The sequence below is a fragment of the Gracilinanus agilis genome, chromosome 1 (genome assembly GCF_016433145.1).
Source record: "Gracilinanus agilis isolate LMUSP501 chromosome 1, AgileGrace, whole genome shotgun sequence".
Lineage (NCBI taxonomy): Eukaryota > Metazoa > Chordata > Mammalia > Didelphimorphia > Didelphidae > Gracilinanus > Gracilinanus agilis.
The window spans coordinates 322,985,800-323,009,945 of record NC_058130.1 but is presented as its reverse complement, the minus strand read 5'-3'; positions in this window follow the sequence as shown (position 1 = coordinate 323,009,945).

The window sequence follows — 24,146 nt, the reverse complement described above, 5'->3', positions numbered from 1 at the left end:
AACCTAAGTGACTGGAATGTGGCAGCTCCCTCAAGAGTGATCAGGAAGTTTGGAAGGGGTTTTTATCTAAAGTCAGGGTCCATCAGTGTCCGAAAGGGAATCTGTAATACTTGTCCTTCCTACAGGTCCTGAGTATTTTAGGTGGTAAAAATAAAAGTGTGAATCTGTTTCCCTCCTTTGGAGGCATATAAGTGGCATCAGGGCTCTGCCTGGGATTTTACTATATCCTTATCCAAAATGAATTGAATGAAGACTCACAGAGAAAGATTCTGAAATGTCAGAAGCATTCCTTACTTTGTTCTTGTCCTAGGTAATTTTATAATCAATTCAAAGACGATCATGTGTCTATAAGATATCAGAGAAGGGGGCAAGATTCCAGACACTCAAAAATAAGTAAAGGAGAAGGAACTTTTAAATAAACAAACTCATATCAAGTAGCAAATAGAGCAAGTATTTAAGTGCAGAACATGGTCATTCACTTCTACAATGATGGTGGCTATAAGTCAGACACATTAATTAGTTTATAGAATTAGGTGTTTGTTTTTTCAAGCAAGCTTTCAGTCTGCATAGTTAAACACAATGATAAATTAGTGATGGCTAAATGGCTGCTGATGGCAAGATGGGCTACCTTGAATTGTTTATTAGTATCACTTGTGTTTTTAGGGGATAATTGGAAATGGAAAGATTTTTTTTTCGACAGATGCCATTTTTTATTTATTCTCCAGACTAGTGCTCCCTCAGCCTCAGTCCTTATCTTCCCTCTAATTCTTTGGAGTACTAGATAAGCATTATCATTATCCAAAGACACATTCTTCCATTAAACTTTAAAAAATGACAATCAGATGTGGATGATTTTCTTTTGAGTTAAACTATCCATGGTAGGTAGTGTGTAAGAAAAATTACCCACAATGCCAATCTGTATTTTGGTATTCACTTTGAAGCAGTACTGTGGTCTATATTTAGCCTTTTCCGACGTTGATCTTCCCAACCATTCAGCCCACCATAGTGTGCCGGTGCGAAACACCCACACTAAAATGGTATGTAAAAGGACAGTGGGGACTTGTTACTAATTACTTTTGATTATGTACTTTAGACAAGATGATTGATTGCAATCTTTAGAAGCCTCAAATCTACTTGGTCTGCCTCTCTTAATCAGATGATTCTTCTTTGTTTGTATTGTTTAGAGTAATAAGTTTATTGCAGGACAGGTTTGGACAACTATTTACGATCAATTAATTGGTGGTGTACTTCTTCAGTGGAGACCCTAGAAGTGAGCAGGCTGTTTGACATGACAGTAATGAGCTGTGGGATATAGGGAGAAGCATTTTCCAATATATATTTATTCAGAAATGCAATGCAAGAATAGCCTGTTGAGGACGAACATCCCGTTTACAGAATAGTCTCGGCAATTATGGATAAGTTTTCAGTAGTATAGTACAGTGGGCACAGAAGATAATTAAAAGCATGAGAAATATGCAGGCACCTAATAGACTTGCAAAATACAGGTAGATAGAATGTAACTCACAGACACAGTTTCCCCATCTCAAATTCAGCTCGGTTTGAATACAGCAATCTTTTCTAGCTGTTAAATAAAAGGCGAGTTTTCCATCTTTGTTAGGCGCCTACCATCAGAGCGCAGCCAGTATCTTTCAGCATGCAAATCCTCGGCTTGCTTATTGGATATGGCAATTTGCTCCCTCCTCCAGCCCTGCAAGGCCTCCTCCCACTCCAGATGGAATGCTAAACTCTGTGGTACGGAAAGAGTCAGCTTTCCAAAAATGTGTAGCTTGTCCAGTTTTTCCATCTTAGCCATCAGCCCAGAGCACAGTTCCCTGAGGTATCATGCAGCAAAACCTGCTGGGAAGGACAGACTAGAGCAATTATAGGCTACCCAAACATCACTGCCTGCCACTTCTTATTCCTGAGTCAGCGTGATATGCTGCTACAGAATCTGGACTTACTTCCCCAGGGGCAACTGGTTTGTTCTGCCAAGGAGAGCAATTCCCAGACCCACACAGCTCAGGTCTGAAACCTCGTCACATTTGCACTCTCAGTCTGCATCTCCAACTCCAAGCCGAGTTGAGAGCTCTGTCTAATTGAACCGAGTCACCTCACAGCAGACAGAGCCCGGTTCCTAGATAAGGTTCCCATATAATAAACTTGTCTACACATGCAAGGGGATGTGCCTCTCTGATTCCTTGTGTCCATCAGCAAGCAGCTTATTAAAACGAGGACTTTCCTAGGAAACGATTTCAAATGAGATTTTTACTATAAGGAAAAGTCATTTTCAGAAAGGGGGAGTTTTTAATCAGACCCTTTCACTCCATCACTCTCAGTCATAATCATATGTGATGCTTTGTAATTAACCAGAAAATTCTTGGACAAGACATCTTATTGGGGAAAAGGTGGAGAGGGTATAAGGATTATGATTATATTTTCAGTGTATATGGTTTTCATGTCTAAGTTTCTAGACATAAACCTTGGTTTGGTTGTTGGTTGTTTTTCTTTTGCTTTGCTTGTTGGAGTTGGGGGAAAACTTTTGGAACCATAGGAACTTTTACATTGCAAACTTTCAGAAGTCTAATTATTCAATAATAAAGAAGAACTATATTATTTGACAGTGAAGGTGGTAGGGATCTTTCCTCTCAAACTTCAGTTAGGCACTTTTCAGTATAACCCCGAAATGAACTTATTCAGTTATCTATGTTGCTAAACAAGACAACAACACAGACAACTGAATAAGTTCATTTGCAAGAATTTGTATAAAACTTTAAGATTTACAAAACACTTTGCCTATGTTATCTTACTTGATCTTTGGAACAACCCTGTGAGGTAAGTGCTTTTATTATCCTCATTTTATAGGTGAGGAAACTGAGACCAATAGAGGTGATTTGCCCAGTATCACACAGGAAGTTTCTAAGGTAGGATTCAAAATCAGATCTTCCTGATTTCAAATCCACTGCCTAGCCACTGCACCACCTACCTCCCTGAGATGGACCCTAAGTCCCATATTGGCAAGGATTGCACAATATACTTCCTAAATGAATGGATGAATGTTTTTATATGATCATTAGCTGAAAAAAAATCAAATAAAACACTAAAGCAAAAACAATAATAAGCTAGGTCAGCCTTATAACTCACGAGTTCCTGATCTCCAATTTCTCAGTACGCTTGGCTGTATTTTCTCTCCATAGATGAGGCTCTATTTAGAAACTTAAAGATACCACTTTATTATTATTGCCTAATTCTATGCTGAGCCAGAACGAGAGAACTACTCTTTGGGAGTTGCGATTCACCCTGGCAAGGTGAATAAACTCTCACCAAGTAGTCTCTTGGTACCTGGGAAGATGTAATTTCTAGAGAGTAGTATACTTACCCCAGTTCACTAGAGGCTGAAGCTGTTGTTTAACATTTATTGGGCATCATCAAAGTTGTCTCTGACACCAAATGTAAGCTGTCCTTTTTCTATGGTTATTCCAGGAAGTCAATAACTTTGTGTCTAAGATGGAGGAGGGCTGGTTGTAATGAAATGTGTTTATAATAGACATAGAAAGAGCTGAGAGCTGTAGTAAATTGGTTATGGACATTGGGGGAGCCATTTGAAGATCCAGGGAATGTTCTTAGTGATGTCAGCTGTAATGGATATGGTAGAAGCAGGGTAGTTTATCAGGCCACTGAACTTCTCTGCCTCTTTCCTCCTTGGAGAATTGGCATTGACATTGGCTCCTTTTTCTGCTTGTTTCTTATTTGCCTTTGCCAGAAGCAAAGACCAACATTCCCTCAATCAATATGAAATGTGTAGGCTAAAACATATCTCCCTGTTGTAGATTACTTTTTGGAGCTGCTAACTTCTAGAGGATGAAAATGTTTATTATCTTCTACCTGGCTAAATTGGTTTGTAAATACCCTACACACAGAAAAGAATACTGATTACTATTGAGAAGACTGTACTTGTCATTGAGGACATTTTTAGTTCCCTAAGAAATTCTTCGTAAGTGTCATGAAACTGGCTTGCTCCAACCTTGGATTTTTAAGTTGTAACTTCACAAAACTATATGAACCAGGCTTCTGAAGCTTAAAAAACGTTAGCTATGCCATTGTGAATGGAGCATCACATTTCACGTGTTTTTATTTTTTGTTCTTTACGGGTCCTCTGCAGTGCCACTGATGATTTCCTGATGGCACTGTAGAATTTTAATAGTCCCAATTTCAGGCACAATTTGTTTTGTGCTGAAGTGTCAGACCTATTTTAATGGGGCTAAAACCATGCAACTAGTCAGGTGCAAAACAGCTTAGGGGGAAATCTCCAAGAACCTACAAGAACAGAGATGGCAATGACAGACTTTCACTTATAGCCCAGATTTGCATATTCAGATCCTTGGATTAAAAAAAAAAATAAAAGAATGGAGTAAACCCTGGAGTCAAAAATAAGAATTCAGTCCATGACATGATTGTCCCATGTCAATGACACAGTTATTTGGGGAAAGTGTGATCACTTTATTGATTAGTAAACAACTCATAATTACAACAGCATCAAAGAGGAAAAGAGACCTTATTCAGGACTTATTTCTTTCCCAGAGAGAATCATCCTTGACCAGTGTTTGCCAAGGTGCACTTTGGGATGAATAAATTTTGGTTGTGACTGAGTGAAGAATATTCCTGCAACGTATAAGCCTACACCAGTGATAACAAGGGGGCAATGTCATTTGCTAGACCAAAGATGGAAAAAAAAAGTATATCAGGAAGGCTAAAAAAGTCCTGACTCTGGATATGCATAAAAAAAGAATATTTCAAGGAAACCACAGATGTCATTATTTTTGTCCAGAAAAATAATGTGAAATTCTACTTACTGCTGATTACGGCGAACTCTATATTTCTGTTCTTGTGGTCTGTATTTCTTTCCTATGCTTGACTTCTGCCAACAACCAACATCCTGGAATTTTGGATGTTTTTGTTTTTTCTAGTTGAAATCCTCTTAGTATCCTAGAATTAGTTTTATACTCATGATTTCCTTTAAAAACAAATAACCAACAACAAAATTCATGTCCTACTGTGGCAATTAAATAGGAGAGATTCCTTATAAATGTCAGATATTGTTATTTATTATCATAGCATTAACTTTCCAACTTTTAATATTATTTTACATGTGCAAACTATTTTTCATCCTTTTTCTATAAATTGGCTAATCAATTAAATCCTTAATAAATTCTTTCCTTAGTGACTTAATTTTATATATAAAAGCAGTTTCAAAACAGGAAAAATAATTGCCATTTAAAGTCTTGCCTGGTAATAGTTTTCATAATTAGTGTCGCATTAGTGTATGCTGTTTTAGATAATGACATTTCCTGGATGACTGAATGTCCTAGAGCTGGCCTCCTGCTTCACAAAAATCCAAAGTCAACTCCAGTGTGTGCCATCAGTGTTCTCTGTTTGTATGTTAGAGAGACTTAACAGTATATTTTTTCATTTCATAGTGAGTCAGCATGTCCTATGTAAGGATTGCTAGAAAAAAATTTTATCTTTACTCCATCAAGCAAAAGGCCTATATGTGAAGATTGGTTTGCAGGTCTGGACACAAGCCTTTAGAGATAGAAATTCCAATAATCCTGCCAGGCTAGGACTCCACAGCTGAAGCAGTCAAAGTGCCTTAATTTTGCAAATAAGTAGCTTGTGTAGGCTGGATCCCTTATATGAAAAACGAAACTTTTTTTTCAGGTTTTGTTTGTAACCTATAAAACCATCAATAATGAAAAACATTACAAAGATTTTCAAACATTTGAAAAAAATATTGAAAAGCAGTAGCAGAATAATATATATTAGGTATAATAAATACTTTCCTGTCACAGGGGATTATGGGAAGTTTAAAAGCTCATTTGAGAACTTACCTATTGGAAGAACTCTGAAGTATATCTTAACCTTTGTTCAGAGTTTTGGAGTTGAGAAGAAGCAACTGGTAACAAGAACATTTTAGACTCAATTCAAATGTATAAAGGATTGGAAAAAATGAATCATATCAATAAGACCAGAGAGGGAACAAAAATTAAAAACACATTTGTTAAGGTAAATATATATAAATTAAATATTTATATTTACCATATATATTTATCATAAAAAATTTTTTTGGTTATGTTTACCTATACAGATTTATACACACACACATATGTATTTGATTTGGATTTATAATTTCTGAATAACAATCTTCTGGTTTGTGTGGAAATTCCTTCAGCTGATATAGAGCAACACAGCTTATCCATAATTCATAGTCACAGAGAGCTCCTTAGAAAACTAAAAGGTATAAGAATTTACCAAAAGGCATACAACAAGCAGGGCAGCTAAGTGACTGGTGAAGTGGATAGCATCTTGGACCTGGAGTCAAGAAGACTGATCTGGCCTCAGTCACTTAGTAGCTGTGCGAGCCTGGGCAGAACAACGTTACTGTATTTTTGAGAGAGAGTAGAATCTGTCTTAGAATAATAACCAACTAACATTTACATAGAATTTACAATGTATCAGGGATTATATTAAGTGTAGAGAGTTAATGTCTTGGTAAGAAACCACTTTTCTGAGAGACTGGGTGAGATAACTGTAAAAGAGAAAGGACCTAAAGAAATATTTTGAGAAAGTTGAGTTTAACGCTTACTTTGTGAAGTTATTTTGAGAAATGAATTTAATTACCAAATAGGAGTTAAATTGTTGAGCTATGGTTTCAGTGCCTGGCAAAATTAATAGTTGCGGTTATCATTAGAGTTGGCATTGTGGGGGCTCAAAACCTAAGATTCTAATTGAATAAAATTGTATGGACTATATCCATTTATACTAATGAAACAACTAACTGCCCTCTAGACAGTGGCAGAGTTCAGAGACAAAAGCTTCCATTCTTTGGAAACCATAGAGAGCTTGGCATATCTCCAGAACTCCCTCTAGTGCCAGAAGAAGGACTCAGCCGCCAGGGTAAATGTGGGGGTTGGGGGGACTGTCTTAGTTCCTGGTTCTTATATATTAAGGATGATCTGGATAATAACCAGCAGAGGCAGTTAGTGGTTAATTTATAATGACTTATTCCCATTTTCAGTGGCAGCAGAATCACCACATTTGTATCCTAATAGCATAGTATCTGAAAATTTTTTTTGAGGAAATAGAAATGAAACAATAATATAAAGTCAGAAAGATGACTGTTTTTATTTTTAAAATTTTGTTTTTGCTGATATTTTTGTTTTTATAGCATATTTATTTCCAATACATTCCTCCTCTCTCTCCTTCCCTGGAAGTCATCCGTTGTAATAAGGAATGAAAAAGAAAAGGCAGTTAAACAAAGCCAACTAATGTGGTTCCTAACGATTTTTTGCAAGCATGTCTGACAGCATATGCCATATTCCACACCCAAAGGTTACATCTCTTCAAAGACAGGAGGGAGATATATTGTATGAGTTCTTCTTCAGGACCAACCTTGGTCATTATAATTATACAGTGTTCAGTTTCATATAGTTGTTGTTATTTACATTTATATTGCTGAAGCCATTACCTATATTATTTTCCTGTTTCTGCTTGCTTCATTGTATATCAATTCATTTAACTATTTCTATATCTCTCTGATTTCTTTATATGTGTCATTTCTTTTGGTACAACAATATTCTGTTACATTCATCAGTCAATCCATCAACAAGTATTTTTTTACTGTGGTAGAGAAAGTATGCTAAGCTATAGGGATACAAATGAAAAACAAAATAATGAAAAAAAAAATCCCTGCCCTTAGGGAGTTAACATTCTAATGTGAATATAAATAGGTATACATGCAATAAACCATATTTAATTTAATTATTTCTTAACTGATGAACATTTATTTTGTTTCTAGTTTTTTTACTACCACCAAAAGTGCTGCTATTTACATTTTTGTGTTTATGGGACTTTTCTTTCTTTCTTTGACCTCTTTAGGGTATATGTCCATCAGTAGGCTTTTGGGGTCAAAGGCTATTGCTATTTCAGTCTTTATTTATCTTGTTGTTTAGCATTAATTTCAAGGTGCTTTCCAGAAGAGTTGGACTAATTCACAACTCTAACACTGGTCCCTTCAACACTGACTTTCCATTAAAAAAATTTTTTTTGCAGTTTCTTAAATATGTGGTAAAATCTTAGAGCTGTTAAGATTTGAATTTCCCTTATTATTACTGATCTGTAGCAATATTTCATGTGGTTATTTGTAATTTACATTCTTTGAGAACTGTTTGTTTATATTCTTTGACTACGTATCCATTGAGCAATGTCTTTGGGTCTATATATTTATTTTAATTTCTTATATTTCTTGAATGTTAAATCCTTATCTGAGGATATTTATTACAAAAGGTTTTTCTAATTTAATATTTTCACTTCTTATCCTAGGTTTTTGTTGGTGTGGACATTTTTCAATTTCATGTAATCAATGTCATCTGTATACTTTATGATCACTTCTATAAGGATCATGATCTCATATCTGTATACATATATACATGTATATGTAAATATAGATACAATGCATTATATGAGCATATAACTAACATTATGTTTGTTGTTAATATAATATTAGTGTATACATACTATGACAAAGAACATAAAATATTATATATAATTATATATCATGTGTATACATATGTGTTTGTATATGTGGTTCAGTCATTTTCAGTTGTGTGTGACTCTTTATGACCCTGTTTGGGGTTTTGGGAACAAAGATACCAGAGTGGTTTGCCATTTCTGTCTCTAGCTCATTGTACAGATGAGGAATTGAGGCAAAAGGGGTTAAGTGACTTACCCAGGTCATACAGCTAGTAAGTGTTTGAGGCCAGATATGAACTCAAGAAGATGAGTCTTCCAGACTTCAGATCCGGCACTCTATCCACTGCACCACCTACCTATCCCACATATTTATATGATGATGTTTAGTTTTCAGATTATGTATCCATTTTGAGCTTTTTTTGGCCTTTGTTGTAAGAAGTTAATCTAAATCTAATTTTGCCAAATAATTTGTCTGTTTTCCCATAGTTCTCATCAAATTGAGAATGTTTTCCCCAACTTCTTAGTGTTTGAAGATTTACAGAATATTTGGTTATTGGGTCCATTTATTTGTTATTGCCTTGTCTGCTCTGTTGGCTAATCTAATTTTTTTGTTTTTAACCAATACTAAATAGTTTTGATGATTGTTACTTTATAATGTAGTTTGATTTTATACTGTAATTCTATGCCTTTTTCATTCTCGTTTTTCTTTCTTATTTCCATTGAGATACCTGACCTTTTATTCCTTCAAATGATTGGTGTTTTTATCTTGGCTAGCTCCATGTTTGAAGACTGAGATTTGTAGTTCAGAGGGATATGCATTTCCTAGAATGATTTGGGATCTGGAATCTTTAAACTGAGAAAAAGAGCTAGAGCCACACATATAAGTTCTTAAAAGAATACACATACCCTGCAAAAGACAGATTGAAAGGAAAGAATGAGCACTACAAAAAACAAACAAGGGCAGTCATGGAGATATAGTATTTTTTTAGCTCTTCCAAGGCAACAGCTGTTAAGAGATACTGAAAAGGAGAATCTGTGATGGAAAACCAAAAAGGAAAAAGGAGAAATGAGGCTTAGATGAGGAGAGAAATGTCCAGGTGGACCGTTAAGCCTTGGAAGCATTTTGGAATAGAGGGTTCACACTGAAGTTATTATATTCACCTTTTCAAGAACTGATAAAAGTTCCTAAAATAAAGCTGCTCTTCCCCAGTTTTTCTTTCTTGTCTCTGCCCAGGTACTGACATGGTATTATTATTCGGTTTTTCTATTTTTCACTTTTTTTTTTTAACCTGTTCCTATATTCTGCTTTTGCTTCAGATAGAAGGAAGATGAGCTAGGGATACACAAAACTTTATATGAACACTGAGAAACAAACCTTTGAATGTTAGGAATTTTCCTATCCAGAGGCTATGTTTGTACTAATAAATTTTTGTCTGCAATAAATTCCATAAAGTCCCAGGAAAGGGGGCTCTGTGCATCAGTGCATTGCCCCTACACTAAAAGTAAGATAGTTAGTTGTAATATGATATGATTAATTGGAACTCTAGCTTCTTATAAAAGGAAAAGGGTTAAGGTGGGAACAGATGAAGCCTAGCTGAGATAAAGTATTGGTTAGTCATTCAATTCTGCTCTTTCCAGAAGGAAGAAGGGAAGAGGAAAAAAATATTATGTTCCTTCTGCCTTGTTATATCTTTGAACAACTTTTGGTAGTTTATTGACAAAGTACTAAATCTAAAAATCAATTCAGATAGTTTTATCATTTAAATTATAATGATATGACTCAATTATGAGTAATGAATATATCCCTCTAGCAATTTAATTCATTCTTTATTCTTTTAAAGAGAATTGTTAATTTATTTATAAAAGATATGACTATGTCTTGGTAGAGTGATTCCTACATATTTTATACATTATGTAGATATTTTAATAGAATCTCTTTATATCATTTCAGCTTGAATTTTGTTATTTCTAAAAAGAAATGGTGATTTTTGTGGATTTATTTTGTTACCTGTTACTTTATGACAATTAAATTTATCTTTTTTTTTCTTTTCACTAATTATTTATGGGTTCCTAATTTGAACTACCATGTTATCAACAAAAAAGGATGATTTTGACTTTGTTAATGTTTTTCTTTCTCTTGTAATTTCTGTGGCTTGCAATTTTTTTTTAACTTAGTAAAATAATAGTGGCAAGATGGGGTATCTTTACTTTACTTCTATGTTTATGGGGAAAATTTCCAGTGCTTTCCTATTACAAACATGATGACTTTTGGTCTTAGAGTTATACTCTTTATCATATTAAAAAATGTCCCTTTTATGCCTATGTTTTGTAGAGGCTGTTTATAATTTTGTATTTAGATTTTATGAGTATTATGTTGCCACATGTTTTCCTGTTTCTATTAATTTTTGGTGTTTACTTATTTACATATATTTAATATGTGGTATTTTAATTTTTACATGGTTATTTATGTTAATATTTTTCCTGCTATTGAACTGTCCTTACATACCTTTATAAATCAGTTTGGCTTATAATGTGTAATTTTTTTGTATATACTGTTACAGTCCTTTTTCCATTTTACTTTTTGAATAGATATTATTTTGAATAGATAGTATTAGTGATATTGATTCTCGTTGTTTAATCTTTTAATGGTTTAATAATTGGAATTGCATTCTCATAAAATTGATAGAGTATTTTCTTTATCAGTTTTTGTAATAAATTTGTAACATAGATATTGATTGCTATTTAATTCAAATCCTGATCTTTCTAGTCCAGGATTTATTTCCCTTTGATAGAACTAATACAATTTCAATTTTGATCATGAATTGTTATATCACATTATTTCATATTTTTTCAACTGCAGTATTTCACAGTTTTGTAAGTAATCCTCTGCATCTTTTAAATTCTTGGTTTATTAGCATAAACCAATTGTGTCTAGATTGTGATAAATCTTTTAATTCTCTATTGTGATATTACCTTGTCCATTTTTATTTTAATAATTTGGTTTTCCTTTATTTTACTTTTTTATAGATTAGTGATAGGTATATCAATTTTGTTAGTCTTTTAAAAATAGCTATTAAAATAATTTCTATAGTATTTTCACTTTTCATTTTATTAATTTCTTTTCTAATTTTCAAGATTTTTCTCTTGACATTATTCTGTTTTTTTAATTTTCTAGATTTGTATTACATACTGTTCATTAGTTTTCTTTTTATATATTTGTAAATGCATGTTCACAAAGATATCATTTTTCTTCTGAGGACTGCTTTAGCCAGAAATTTTGTGAGATTATGCCATTCTTTACCCCTAGCCATATATATATATATATATATATATATATATATAGTTAGTAGTTTCTATGATTTTTGCTTTGATCCATTATTCATTCAGGATGCCATTATCAAGTTCCTTTTTAGTTCTGTCATCTTTTTTTTTTTAACTCTTAACTTCTGTGTATTGGCTTCTAGGTGGAAGAGTGGTAAGGGTGAGCAATGGGGGGCAAGTGACTTGCCCAGGGTCACACAGCTGGGAAGTGTCTGAGGCCGGATTTGAACCTAGGACCTCCTGCCTCTAGGCCTGACTCCCAATCCACTGAGCTACCCAGCTGCCCCAGTTCTGTCATCTTTTACTTATTTTCTCTGTATTATTTTTTTTGAATTATGAATCATGAGGAACATGTTTAGAAATTGTGTTTTTCATTGATTTATGACTTCTCTGTCTCCTAATATATATTCAGTTTTTATAAAGTTACCATGTAGTATTAATAATTCTATATATTCTTCAAAGTTCCCATTCAGACATCATAAGAGTTTTGCTTTAACTTTGTCATCAGTTTATTCAGTTTTATATTTTCTTTTATATTTATCTTTTTTTAGTTTTGTCCAGCTATATAAAGGCTGCTAGCTCTATGTATTTTTACAATTTAATTGAATTTTTTCTCATAAATTTAGATATTATGTCAGTTGATGCATTTAGGTAATATTTATAGTTTCATTTTCTATTACTCCTTTAGGATATTGTGGTATCTGATTCTCTCTCATGATATTATGAATCTTTATTTTTGATTCATTTGCTAGCATGATTGCTAGAGTTCTTGTTTTGGGGGATTCATTTAATGTATATTAAATTTTGCTCTATCCTCTCATTTTCATTTTTTATACATCTTTGTTTTTAGATGTAATTCTTATAAAAAGAAGTTTGTTGGCTTGGTTTTTTTTTTTAAATCTATACTGTCATTATCTTTAATTTTTTTTGGTTTATTTAATATATTAAGATTTGAAGTTATGATTTTTAGACCTCTATTCATATTTATTTATTTCATTTATACTGACTTTTATCTCCTTCCTTTTTTAAGATATTACTTTGCCACTGTGATTAGTCTTGTTTGCAAAAGACTATTTCAGCTGGCTCTTTTCTCACTCCTATTTACTCATCTTTGAATTTACTTATATTGCTATTTTTTAAACTTATCTATTCATCTTCTTCAGATGCCTCTTCTTTTTCTCTGCTCAACTCAATGGTTCAAAATCTTCCCTACTTACTGCTCCTTTCAACTTTCTAAAGTGATAATCTTGGTAGGAGTAAATTGACCACTCCCTTTTGTTCCTTATATTCCCACTTCTCATTAATATAACTTCCCACCCTGTTATCCCTCTTACAAAAACTATTGATTCACTTTTAGGGAAGAAAGGTATAGTTAGAGAGTAGTGGTTCAACTTTTCCTTGTTAATGTCCCTTTAATTAATTAATTAATTAATATTCCTTTAAATCTGCTATAGGCCTTTCTCCACTCCCCTCCACACCCAACCTTGATTGTCTTTTTTTATTCTTTTTTTTTTTTAACTCAATTGGTCAATATTTTTCTTAAAAAAACAAACAAACAAAACCCAATGGTTTAATTACTTGATCTTTGAATTTATTTACCTTTCATGTGTTATGGATATTTGGAAGGTTTTTAAGTCAAATAATCTTACTTCTGTTTTGGGAAGTAGGAATGTCTCCAATACTTCTGTTAAAAGTCCATCTTTAAAAATTGATGATTAGGCGTAGACTCTGAGAATATTGTAGATTGAGCTTCTTTTCTTTGGGGAACATGCTCTTCTCTTCTCTTATTTCTCATGACTATGGAATAATTTTGAGTTTCTCAAACTGATTTTCCTTCAAGTGAAAAGTTTTTCTCCTAATTGCCTAAAAATTTTGATGTTATTAAAATCACGAAGTGTGACCATTCTCGGTCTAGAAGTTTGAAACATAGGGGATTTTCCTCCTAGTGGCAAAATGTGGATTTTCTCAAAACACACTTTGTTGTCTATAAAGTTCTGTATAGTTTTCTTGCATCATTTATTGAAGCGTGTCATTTCTTTTTTTATTTGTTAAGTTCTTTTGTCAGTTTTTTGATCACTTAAATTATACCTGCAGATTCTGGCTTCAAGGTCATGCTTTGTCTTCTATATAATGTATTCTTTTAACTTTGTTGCAATTTGATTCCCTTCTGGCAAATTTCCCTATATTTCAGTATTTGTCATTATTTCTATCAAAGCCCTGACTTCTTTGGAGATATTCTCCATTATACATTTAGTTTTTCCTTATGTCCTCTATGATTTTTAAATTCAATATTAAGAACTATAATTGTTAATCAAATTAATTCCCAATTTCTTTTTTCAAAGGTTTTATTTCTTTTTTGAACCATCCTTGAATTTCATGCTTTTCTCCAAACAGTTTCTATAGAATTCACATATCTTTTCAATGAGCAATTTTGATTCATTTTTCTTTATTGTATATTACTTATTCATACTGTTCTGGACTTTTAAAAAAACTTTTGCCTCTTCTTTCTCTTTTTATTATCCTTTCTGTTATTTTATCTGCTTTTAATTTTAGTTTTATTTGAGACTTTTCCCTTTGAACTTTTGTTCTTCCTATATTTCCTTTGTGTTACTTTTGTTTCCCTCCATACTCTTTGGTCTGTTCTTTCCACTTCTTCATTTACCTTGGAAACTAGGCATTTTGGTTGTCATTAACCTCCCTTAGTTGGAGTATGTGTGTGTGTGTGTGTGTGTGTGTGTGTGTGTGTGATATAGTCTAGAAATGGTCTACGTCTCTTTACTGGATAAATGCTGGGGAAGGTAATGGACCCCCATATAGGTTTTTAGTCCCTTTTCCTTTGGACCACAACACTTTCCCCATTATCTGGTCCTGGTTCCCCACCCTGCGCGTCCCCCTCCCGCCAAGCATTTTGTCTTAATGTAGAGCTATTCTCCATTTCCTTGATGTACCTACATGGAATTGGTTTGTGTTCCCTCCTGTGAATTAAAGAAGGGTTCGAGTTGAATCACTGCTATTAGGAGAGTGGACAAAGATCCCCATATCTGAGCTCTGAATTACAAAGGTGTGAGTTTGATTATGATCACAATCCTTAGCATGTCTAAATGTTTATCATATTAATAGATTGGGATGCTGAGTGGGTGCTTTAATTATTTAAGCACCCTAGAATTATTCCATGAGGTTTTTTACTTCAAGAGGTATTTCTTTATTCTTATTGGTTTTGACTTCCTGTGACCAATCCATCAAATTAATGCTACAGTACATATTTCTTTTAAAAGGTACCACAGATGGACATTGAGCACTGAAACCCATGAATTGGTTCTTACTGGAGCGGAGTAAGGGATTTGTGAGTTATCTTTCTCCCCATTCCAAACAGCTAGGAGGTAACTTGATGATATTTCCAAAGATAATGGAGTAGACTGACTTTAAATAATTATTCCCTGGGACTACACTCAAAACTTCCTAGGTCTGTAGGGAATGCAGATATTCTGCTGCTGTAGCCTTCAAGGAACCTGGGCCAGATTAGTATCATGAATTCTCCTTGGAACTGTTAACTACCTGCCTCATCCTGGATACTCTATTCTTTCTATTCCTCTCTTCTGTTTGTTCTGGTACTAGGTGGGCAGCTCCTTTGCTGGATCATCACCTGTCTCCCACTCTCTTAGTGTGGATATTTGGCAAACTTCTACCCTAGACTTTTTCTTTGTCAACCAATCTCTCTTTTGATGATGTCATCTCTATCTGTGGAAGAAGGAATGCCATTTCTTTGCATATGATTGTTAAATCTATATAGTATAAGAATAAAGAGAGCCTCTGCCAAAACTGTAATAATAATGAGAGCCAAGTAACCAATGTTATGATAGAGGGGAGACAGAGAGAGTCTATGAAGTGAGACTCTCTTCTAGCTTTCCCCTCCAGCCAGATATACACTGGAAGACTTCGAGGGGGTGTCACCCTTAAACTGGGTGACCTGGAAGGTTGTGCCACCCCCAACAGCCTTCCCTATGAGATGAGGTATGGGGTACCCCAATCTGATTCTGAATGAGGGCGGGGTTCACGCAAGCCTCCCCCGAGGTCAGTCAACTTCACAGTGGGTGGTCTGGCTCCAAGATGGAGGCAGCTAGACCAAGCTGTGGTTCCCTCTCCCTTGTTGTCTCTCAGGCACTCTGGAATGCTATCTGACTAATGAATGGCTTTTATTAATCACAATTCAGGGATTGGGGAAAGGGGTGAAGGGCAGAGGGATTTGGGATGCCCTCTTCTCTATTTCTATGGGGTTTGTCACTTGGGTGGGAACCTTTGGGGTTCCCACTTCTAAGTGTCTTCTGCCCCTTCTCCTTCTGTTTCTGTTTCTATCCTTTTCTATAATTGCAAGTTAGACCAGAAAGGAAGGGTCTCTCAGTAAGGTTGGGTAATGGGAGAAGGAGCCTAAGAAATCACCCAAAATGGAGTCCAAACACTTAGCTGACTCGATGATTGAAGTCTTGATGGATGAGAAGCCATGGGATGCCTTTGACCAGGGAATCAGAGTTTCAATGTCCAAAGAAAGTTCCTCAGGAAGCCCTCAGGCCTGGATTGGAGCTGAGATATTCTCCTCCTCCCTCTCTGAGTCCTCGGCTGGAAGTCCTCCCCTCTCCTTCTTCCTCCAGAGAAAACTCCCAGAATTCCCTCTGGTCTCAACTGTCACCAACTGTCACCAACTTCTTCTCTGGCTCCTTTTGTCCCATCCCCCTTGCACAAATTCCATCCTTATAGTATCCAGGTTTTGTGTGGTGGGACTTTTTCCAAAAGTCACACTTAATTAATGCATCACTATTTCCTATTCTTATCTTATGTTCCCCCTCCCTCCAAAACAATAAATCCTTATCTTGTCTTATCACTATACTAATTATCTATCTATTCCTATTCTAAGATGGGTTTTGGAGAGATTGGTAAGGGGATGAGGGTTGCAATTTATATCACAATTCAGAGATTTGGGAAAGGGGTGAAGGGCAGAGGGATTTGGGGGTGCCTTCTCTATTTCTATGGTGTTCATCACTCAGGTGGGAACCTTTGGGGTTCCTACTCCTAAAAGCGTCTCCCTTCACCCCTTCTCCTTCAGTTTCTATTCTTTTCTATAATTGTAAGTTAAACCAGAACCTTTCTGCAAGGTTAGGTAATGGGGGAAGGAGCCTAAGAGATCACTCCCAAAATGGAGTCCAAACAAAGCTGACTCAATGGTGAAGTCTTGCTGGGTGAGATGCGAAGGAATCTTTGACCAGGGAATCAGGGTTTTGATGTCCAAAGAAGGATCCAATAGCTAGCCCTAACTTTTTCCTGAACTGCAGTCCCATGTCAGAATCTCCTATTCTATGTCCCTTGCCATTTAAGTCAGTATGTGCAAAACAGGTCCTCCTAAACCATCCTTTCCTAAATACTTCCCTCTTTCTGCTAAAGACAACTCTGTATGTCCAGTCAACCAGATTTGGAACATTGGAGTCATGAGATCATAGGCTGGTAGATTCATAGTTAATTTGGAGCTGGAAAGGCTCTTTGAGGTCATCCAGTTCAACCCTCTCATTTCATAGATGAGACCCAGGATGAAAGAATGACTTGCCCAATCTAACAGAGCAAGTGGGAGGGCCAAGATTTAAACTTCGAATCTTTGACCCTAAGCCAGCACTATTTCTACAGAGTCATGCAGTAGACTCAAGCTCTTGTTACTTATTTAGCTTCACATCAACTTTCACATCCATTACCTTTTCTCTGATTGCTCATCTACCATGCTAGTTCAGGCTTTTGCCTGAATTACCTAACTAATCTTCTTAAATCCATTTCTTCCTGACTCCTATCCATCATCAACCAGATAGCAAAATAAGTTTCCCAAGACAAAGCACTGACCATATCAGCCCCCTGCTCAAAAGACATTTAATAGGACTTGATTACTTCAGTATAAGCTCTTCATATGCAATATAGTCCCTACCCACCTATCTATTTTAGTTTATACTACTCTTTTCTATGAACTCTATATTCTACCCAAATAGAAATATTTCCTCTTCTTTAAATTAGAAACTCCATCTCCTGTCTCTATGCATTCCCCAAAGCAGTCTACTCTACCTCACCTCTAATTCTCAGAATCTCAGACTTTATTCAAAGTCCAAAGTATTAGGGGTAAAATAAGATCTGGGGGTTGGTAAATATTTGAATCCTGTCAGACTGGGAGACTGCTGTGAGATGAAACCTTGAGCTAAGATCTGGCTTAGGAATTCTGTGAAATAGGTGTTATTTTCACCATTAAAACTTTCCTGATTCCTAAAGTTACGAGTGTTCATTCAAATTACCTCTTTTGATATTTATTGCTGTTTGTGTTTTATTCCTCCTGGCTCTAGTAGAAGGTAAGTATAATGAGCACAGGTACCATTTTGTCACTAATAGGTATTTGTTGAATCAAATTGAATGAGACTTCTATCACTGTTGTTATTATCAGGGAACACTAAGTTGTTTGTAGTCAGAAAGACTTGGGTTCATTCCCTACATTTCACACAACCTGGGTCTGGGTTTCTGAACAAGTCACTTAACTTTTCTCATTATCCCCAGGAGATTCATAAAGCAAAAATTACAGAGAAAGTGCCAATATACATTGGTAGAAGTTTCTTCATTGGGAGACCCTATACCAAAGACATCATAACTTCGGAAAAATAGCAGCCATGGCCACCACCACGACCCATTGTAAAAGAGGGAGAAACCAGTCAGTCAAGCTATTCCTTTTTCACATAAAAAAGTCATATTAGAAAGTACCAGTGATACCTTTACTCATTTTGGGGTTACATTTTTCTGAAGGATGTTTAGATTAAAAAAAAAAACATTTAGAGAGCATGCTGGACTATGTGAATGTGATTTGTCTCTATAATATTTGGCTGACTTCTTATGGCATCAGCTCAGGTGATTAGAAAAATTTCCAGAAATGATAGCATAATATATCAATATATATACATAAATGTGTGTCAAGCATGCATTTATATAGAAATATATGCTCTTGAATCATTTTCAGTCATGTCTGACTCCTTGTAACCTCATTTGGACTTTTTTGGCAAAGAAATTAGAGTGATTTTCCACTTCTTTTTCCAGCTCATATTACAGATGAGGAAATGGAGACAAAAAAGGTTAAGTGACTTGCCCAGGGTCACATAGCTAGCAAATGTCTGAGGTCAGATTTGAACTCAGGAATATGAACTTTCCTGTCTCTAAGCCCAGGACTCTATCCATTATGCCACCTAAATGCTTTAGATATGTATGTGTGTATGAGGAGGATCCCTCTAGAGAGGGAGAGAGGAGGGGTTGGATTTTATAATTTAATTGGTATAAGGAACTCCCTAGAGGGATTAATGTACTGGTTCTAAGACAATCTCTATATCTATTAGGTCCCTCCCACCCCACGTCCCAACAATTCACTTATAAGACACTATGAAATATTTACCTATATGTATTTGTACTTTCCTTCCTGGCTCTCTCTCTCTCTCTCTCTCTCTCTCTCTGAAACTTTTCAGTTGTAATGTTTGAAGGCAGCACTTCTAAAAATCAATGCTTGTGCCATCTACTCTTTCTATCTTCATTTCAAAAGAAATGAAAACAAATATGAATTCCAGTTTTTTTGCAATAGGTATGTTATTGAACGTTGTGTTAAAATTTAATTTTTATAAATCATTTAAAATGTACTAAGGATAACTAGTAAAGAGAAGAAAATTTTTTTGTTATACAATTTTAGCTTATGCTTATATAATGCTTTATCATTTATAAAGCATTTTTTTCTCACAAACACACTTGAGAGGTATATATGTTGCACTCAGAATGATTATTACTCTATTAAGGAGGAGGAAAAGGAGCTCAGAAAGATTGTCTCTTACCTCATTGTCAGAAATAAGAAATGAGAGAGAGAGAGAGAGAGAGAGAGAGAGAGAGAGAAAGAAAGAAAAGAAAGATAGGGAGAGTAGAGTATTAAATTTCTCTCTCTCTCTTTCTTTCTTTCTTTCCTTCTTTCTCTCTCTCTCTTTTTCTTTCTTTCTTTCTTTCCTTCTTTCTCTCTCTCTCTTTTTCTTTCTTTCTTTCTTTCTTTCTTTCTTTCTTTCTTTCTTTCTTTCTTTCTTTCTTTCTTTCCTTCCTGTTTCCAAGGGAGAAGAACCATAAGGGCTAGGTTGTGACTTACCCAGGTTCACACACTTGGGAAGTGCCTGAGGCCATATTTGAACCCAAGACCTCTAGCCTATTGGCCTGGCTCTCAATCCATCGAGCCACCTAGGTGCCCCTATATTGAGCTTTCTTAATGAAATATACAGTCGAATTAATTTCTGCCTTCTGTAAAGACAGACCTATTTAGGTGATAGTGTCTTTCTTTGGTACAAACACTATATAGAAAGCCATTTGGATACTAACTAGATCCACAGTAGTTTCAGTAAACGATGGTTTGATAATTCAATTGTGCCAATCATTTAACAGTGCCTTTTACTAATGAAAGTAAACTCCTAACTCTGTTGTAAATATTTTTGGAAGGTCTTATTATTTGACAGTTTCTACTAATAAGCACCAAAGTACTTCATACAAAGGTAAATTTTTCATCATTTCATAAATTATAATATTTTAAAATTTTAGGCATTTAGCACATATTGATAAGATTCTCTGTCACTTTTCCCTCAGAGGTAACCCACTGTACAGTGGCATATATATAATCTTAAATTATATCAATACGTGTATATTGTAATTTATATTTCTTTAGCCATCACTGTGAGTGAACTTAAATGGGTTTAGGATTGTTTCTTCACATTTGCCCACAATTGCACAAAGGATGCATTAATTTGGGAAGATATATATTGTATATTTAGAGATGTAATTGTGTCTGTGTGTGTGTGTGTGTGTGAGAGAGAGAGAGAGAGAGACAGACAGAGACAGAGGGATGGAGGGAGGGAGGGAGAAGGATATAGAGGGAGGGAGGGGGAAAGAGAGAGAGAGAGAGAGAGAGAGAGAGAGAGAGAGAGAGAGAGAGAGACAGATAGACAGACAGACAGACAGAGGGAGAGAGAGAGAAAGCTATATATCATTACCATTTCACACAAATAGATTTTGTTAAGTAGAAAAATCTACAGTTCATAACAAGCTGATCTTGTTGAATTGAGATCTTGCAATAGGGGGCGTTCAGTCACATGAAATCAGAAATAAAGATTGTTTCAGTGCATAGGAAAGAAATGTAGTTCAAATGAATACAATTTCTCAGAATAGCACAACTTGTAACTAAGTATATAATTTGTGAAATAATTGGGTAATTAGTCGGAAAATGTTTAGCAATGCATATACCCCGTCCATCTTTCAAAAATAGAGATCAGATGGCTTATAGCTGAATGTAAATGCATCGCTGTTTATTTTAGAATGTTAATTGCACTAAAAAAATTCCATCATTTTCAGCGGGTTAAACCAACTCTCACACAGATACACATACAATTCTTTGTCCAAACAGCTTGATATTTTTTTCTTTCAAAAGTGGAAGATTATAGAGTGTCTCTCCCTTGGGTTGTTAATTGAAGCAGGGATAAAGTTTTTTCTATTAAATAACTTTTCCATTAAAAACTTTAACCTCCAGCATTTTCCACATATTGGCCATCCTTTGAAAAAAAAGCAAAATACATTTATATATAATAAACAATGCATTTTTCTAGATTTAGAATTTAATTTTTTTAATTTAAGAAAATTCTGGCTACCTTAATAGATAAAAAATTCTAACTACTCTTCCCTTATCCTGTCTATGTCAATTGAAATTTTATCTTATATTGTTATTTGGAAGGCAGGCCATAATAATGAACCCCACCTACTCAGTTCTTGCCAGAACAATAGATTTCAGAAGATGGGTCATGATTGGGTCAAGTTACTAGACTGAACAGAAAACTTTCTGTTGTTAGCAAGATTTGACCTTTATAGTTCAAAACTGCCCTGTCTCTTAAAAAAGAGGCAGCACCACTAATGACTGTTAAATCTGGCACTGAGTTTGATATGCAGAGGATATGATTTTATTTCCAACCCTCAAGGAAAGCACATAGGCTCTGGACATTCAGCAAAGAAGGAAGGATGTAGGGAAAATGTATATGATCAAGGTCTCAAGGCTTTTCTCTCTGGTATTTTTTGCTGGTGGGGAAATGCTTAGCCTCTCTCCTGATATCTTTCTGTTTTCCTTTTCTGAATGGGCAGAACAGCAGACCCTTTCCTTCCTGGCCCTTCACCTCCTACCTCTGTACCCCTAGTCTTCTCTCTTGGTCTAGATTCAACCCAAATCCTATTTTAGTGTTTGACTCCCATGATCCTCTGTCCTCTTCCCCCTAACTACACACAGATATGACTTGGAGCTGGTCAATTATGTCACGTCATATCAAGTAATTGAAGCAGGGATAGATAGATATGATCAGTTTTAACCTAACTTCTAATTGCTTCTTTATTGGGTAGAAGTAGGACCCAGCTCTATATTCAAAGCTTGACCCCTTTCCCACCAAATACCAGGTCCACAATGAGTATATAGTAAATAGTCAAAAAAAAAAAAGAAAGAAAAGAAAAGAAAAGAAAAAGAAACCCATTCATCCAAATCATCATAGCAAAGTTCAAAAGAGTGTTAAAAAGATATTTAACTTGTAATCTAATTCCTTCCCATTTGTTTGGATATTTATGTATCTTTGGAATTCTACTGAAGAATATATAGCCTCAATATTTATAATTTTTTTTAGATTTATATGGTTGCATTCAACAAAGACATTTTTCTGAAAAATCTATGTGCTTAAAATTAAATTGTGTTAAAATTAAATCTTGTTCTAGCCTCTTAAAGCGTGTTCATAGAAGGTTACTGGAAAGTTATATTTGTTTCATTGAAAAACATTCAGCCATTCCATGCTCTTTAGTCCACTTGCTAAAAGATTTCAAGATTCATTACATAGGAATTGAAATTAATTGAGTTTCCAAATTCCTTTCTGAATAACATTCATAATAGACAGTTGGGTAAGAGAGAAGCATCTATAACAGTATTGTAACTATAACATTTGCTGACATTCTTCCTTGATCATGCTAGCTCCAGCAGTTTCTTCCCATTTCTCCCTATCTTCACAAAAGTATTCAGTTTTGGGTAGTCCATTCCACAATGTTTCATCATTTAAAATTAATGAAGTCATCTACTCTCACTGTCCTTATCCTACTTTAATGTTAGCTAGTATTATTTTAACACAGATTTGCTATTATTTTCAAACCTATAGATAATTTTTCCATCTGACCTCAAATCCTCAACTCTTCTCATAACTTATGCCAATAAAGAGCTGAATTTGTTCCTTGAAATGCCAGTGATTTCTACTCTTCTTTTCCAAGTAGAGCCAGGGAAGTCTTTTTGAACTTAGCACGAGATTTCTCTTTCATGTACCAAAGTTCTACTTGGGAGTTTCAGGAAAAGTGATATATGATCAAATGGACTGGCAAAGAAAAACCCAACTCTTTAGATTCATGAAATTTAGATTAAACTAGCTTAATCTAGGAGACAAATAGGGCTGCATTTCCCTGGTATAAATTCTCATTTTAGCTCTCACTTTTGAAGCCAAATTTAAGTGCCAAGAAGTGCCAGGATTCTATCTCTACATCTTCAGGCTTTGCTTTATTACATTTCTCTGGTTTATCAGACAAAAGCAGCAATGTAAGCTAGGATCATTTCTGCAAATTGAGGCCACTTTCTGTTTCGCACATTAGCACCAGATGTAAAAAGTTTGGGTCAGAAATCATCTGTCAGTTCTCTTGATGATGCCTGAGTTTAGGGGACAATACATCTTGCTCTACCATAGTTACTGTATTATGAATTCAGTACTACTGACACCGATAAAGAACATGTATTATTGAAGAAGCTGAAATTATAACTCTGAAGACACGTAGAGGCTAGAAAGGTGACATTTTTACCAAGTTCTTTTAACTCTCACTACATTTTTAAAAGTTCAGTATTCTCTTCAATTTCCTTCTTCAAATCACCCCTTGGAGCCCTTAACATCACTGTCTTTGGGCTGACAAGATTGACCTACCTCCAAATGCTGGTTCCTTCACAAGAGAAGGCGAGGTATTAACTTATGTATGAATAGATGTAGGATCCTAAAGATAAAGATGATGCTGGCAAAAAGTGAGTGAGAGATGTGTGCTGATTCTGACACGGTACACACACTAGTGATACATCCTCTCCCTGGATCCCTCCTCACAGACTGCAGCTAGGTCAGATTTAACTGACTGGATCCCTCACTGTGTTTCTTGGTCCTCTTTTGGACATTGCT